The sequence below is a fragment of the Sinocyclocheilus rhinocerous genome, unplaced genomic scaffold (genome assembly GCF_001515625.1).
Source record: "Sinocyclocheilus rhinocerous isolate Xijiao unplaced genomic scaffold, SAMN03320098_v1.1 scaffold6424, whole genome shotgun sequence".
Lineage (NCBI taxonomy): Eukaryota > Metazoa > Chordata > Actinopteri > Cypriniformes > Cyprinidae > Sinocyclocheilus > Sinocyclocheilus rhinocerous.
Window position 1 is genome coordinate 99,041 of NW_015623666.1, and position 3,643 is coordinate 102,683.

General features: G+C 39.7%; 1 pseudogene; it reads left to right on the forward strand.

Annotated features, from left to right (window-relative positions):
- Window positions 1-3,643, forward strand: part of LOC107722194 (uncharacterized) — a 14,016-nt pseudogene that overhangs the window by 9,309 nt on the left and 1,064 nt on the right.

The following is a 3,643-nucleotide window of genomic DNA, read 5'->3' on the forward strand; positions in this document are numbered from 1 at the left end:
TATACAAATGCTATATGTGGCAATCATACCTGTGTGTGTGTGTGCGTGCATTAGGTCTCACCCCTTTATATCTTTGTTCTGCACTTTTGGCTGATTTTATTTTGCCAAATTCTATACAAATGCTCTCTGTGGCAGTTATACCTGCATGTGTTTGTTTGTGTGTGTGTGTGTGTGTGTGAGCATGTATTTTATACGTGCATTTGTGCTCTAGTACCAGGCCTTCATTTCTGTGTGGAAATTTTCAGATTAATGCCGGATTTATTTATTTTTTTTGACAAATGAAAAAAAAATATATACATTTTTTCACATTTCCCATTCATTTCAATGTGGGGTCATATTGACCCCAAGTGACAGATTTGTAAAAAAAAAAATGTTTACATACCTTCAGAACAACTGAATCAAGCCCAGTTTTTTTTATGTGAATATAGATATAAAATGTTGAAAAGTCACAAAATCTTATTCCACTGAGATGAAGGGAACCATTTTTTTAAACTAAGTAAATGTTGATTGGGGTCATATTGACCCCAGGGGCCGATTGAGGGTTAAACGAAGCAATCACTGAATGGTTCCTTGAACCAAAAGTGGCTGCTAAAACATCTTTTTGTACCCTTTTCTTTTTAAGAGCTTAGAGGAGAAACGTAGTAACAACTGAAATCTCTTACAGATGACTGAGGATGCGCTTGTCTACACCTTTGCTCTTACCTACACTCCTTAGGCGCTCGCTGGCACTCCGATTACTCGTGCCGATGGTGCTGTTGTTGGTGTTCAATGCCACTATCAAAGGTAAGTGACCTTATGTGACTTTCAGCACGGTTTCTAGTGTTGCAACTGAAAGACGGTTTATTTGGTGCCTCTTTGAACCGCAGGTCTCATAATGTGAGCAGTAATGCCTTGAGGCCAACTTGGGTCCCTTATGCTTCAACGGAGGTTGGCGAGGAAGTCTTGCTGTTCTCCCTGAAGCTCATGATGGGTTCGTGCAGTTTCTTTAGACCTTAAGCATTGTGAATGAGGCTGTACTTAAACTGTTCTTCTTGCAGATGATTGGTCCTATCCGAGGCCTTCACACTTGTACTTCCTGGGTGATGTTATTAATATTGAGGCATCCGTGAAGGTGTACAACCATGTTCCGCTGCGTGTGTTTGTGGACCACTGTGTGGCCACCCAAGTACCTGATGTGAATGCTCTTCCGAGATATTCGTTCATTGAGAATCATGGGTAATGTTCTATCACAATGTTAAGTTGTTGAGTTTGCTCCCTGGAACCCCTTTGTCAGAGAACTAGGGTAAGTCAGCTGACATGAAGTGGCATTGCCATGGAGTTCTTTGTCGTCTTTATCAGGTGCCTTGTGGATGCCAAAGCTACGGCTTCCAGCTCGGGCTTCATGCCTCGATCCCAGGAAGACAAGATCCAGTTCCAGCTGGAGGCCTTCATGTTCCAGGAAGGATACAGTCCTTCTGTACGTACTGTGAGTGAATTTGCTTTTTCTCTTCCTGTCTACTTCAGTTTGACCTTGTACCTGTGGTGTCTCTTGCAGATCTACATAACGTGTATTCTGAAGGCCACTCTTGCTTCTGCACCCAGTGACACTCGCCGCAAATCCTGTTCCTTTGCCAATGGGTATGTTCATGCTACTTAAGAAAGCGTTGAATGTGCCGTGTCTATTTATTGTTGCAGGTGGTTTGCTGCTGATGGGAACCACCAGGTTTGTGGTTGCTGTGACTCAACATGTGGTCCTGATGGTGGAATTGCTGCTTCTCCTTTTGGAGGTAGGCAGCTGCTACAAGATTGCTTTTGGCACAAGAAGTGGTACTTAACCTGGGAATTTGGTCTGTGTTTGTGGAAATTTTTTTTTTTTTTTTGTTTGTTTTGTTTTCCTCTAGGCGTTCAGTGGGAAGGCAAGGCCTCACTCGGTCCTGTAATTGTTCAAGAGCGAAAGAAGACTTTAGCTGGTTTTCAATAAATGGGGGTGGAAAAACCTATTCTTGTTTCTGGGTTTTCTTGTCCAGTTTGACCAACTTTGATTTGAGTGTGCTGTAAGTGGGAAGTCCTACTGTACCTGTTCTCTTTCCAGAAGGAAAGGCTCCCTGTTCACTGTAGGGAAATTTAATATGAACCTTTTAAAGACCTGCTGTGAGCTCCCTTTGAAGAGTACTTTAAAGGTGGAATACATTGCCCATGATGCTGTAAAGGGAATTCCATTAAATGGAGTTTGTGCCAAGAGTTCTGCTTGAACACCCATTTCCTTGAAGCACGATATTTTGCGTGCTTAGGCTGTGAACTTATTTCTTTCTGTGTTGGAAGCTTCAAACTTTATTTATTTTTTTCCCAATATGCTTTGACTGTCTTCTGGCATGGTTTTAAGTCAATGCGTACGATTAAAGCAGGTTAAACTGGGAGTGTGCAAGTATCAACTTTGGCACAATATTTTTCACATTTATTTATAGGTCTTATATTTTTAAATTAGGAAAATGGCATGCATCTCATTTAAGTTTAATTCAGTGTGCCAAACTTGCAGAACCTGAACTGATGTAAGGGTTTTTGTGCAGTAGCAGATCAGTTATAATTCTGAAAAATCATTGACTAATCACTCAAATTGAACCTTTAATGTTATCTGGAATGTTTGGAGTCTCAGTGGATGACCTTTTTAAAAACTGTAGGTTTGTCACTTGTGCAACTTCTTGGGCATTTTGTTTCTAGTACAGTTTCAATATTAATATCATTACTTTGAGTTTAGGACCATTGACTCTGTTTGTAATTAGCTTTGATTTTTATATATTCGGTTTCTTAATTTAACTTATTTATTTGATTGGCACTATTTTTTTTTATAAACTTTTATTGCTTAGCTTTTTTTCATTTATTTTAGTTTGTCATTTTAATACTTATACTTGTATGTTAAACAATTTTTGACAATTCTTGTGTTGGTAAAAATGTGACTACACATAAATACTAAACACTAAATACTATGCTGATTCTGCAAATCAAGTTTTATTGGTTAAATGTATAATTTAAAAGGGGTCATATGATGTTGCTAAAAAGACCATTATGTTGTGTATTTGGTGTAATGCAATGTGTTTAAGGTTAAAAAAACATAATTTTCCACAATCTACGCTATTGTTACTCTTCTATGCCCCGCTTTTCTGAAAAACGTCAGTTTATACAAAGCTCATTGTTCTGAAAAGCGAGGTGTACGCTGATTGGCCAGCTATCGAGTGCGTTGTGATTGGCAGAATACCTCAAGTGTGTGACGGAAATGTTACACCCCTTACCATACTGTGAGGCCGTGCGTCCTGACGCGATGAGAACACTAATAAAAACCCATTACAAACGAGGCATTTGTTGCATCCAGTGGGGCCATAATTACTGATTATAATGACTTATACTGTCTTTTTACGCGTTGTGTATCGTGCCGTGTAAACATAAAACCATGTCTGCATTTGTGATCGGAGAAACGACAAACAAGCGCTACTCTACACTGCTCAAAACTCGCATTTGAATCGTCAGTGGCAAATTCTTTAAACATAAAAAAACGTACTTGCAGGCTGTGAGTCATGAAGCGCCAGACTGTCCTTGCAAAGTTGGAACTGCCCCACTTTATAGAAACAGCCTTTGTGCACAGACGCATTGTAGGCTACTCTGCAGGTTC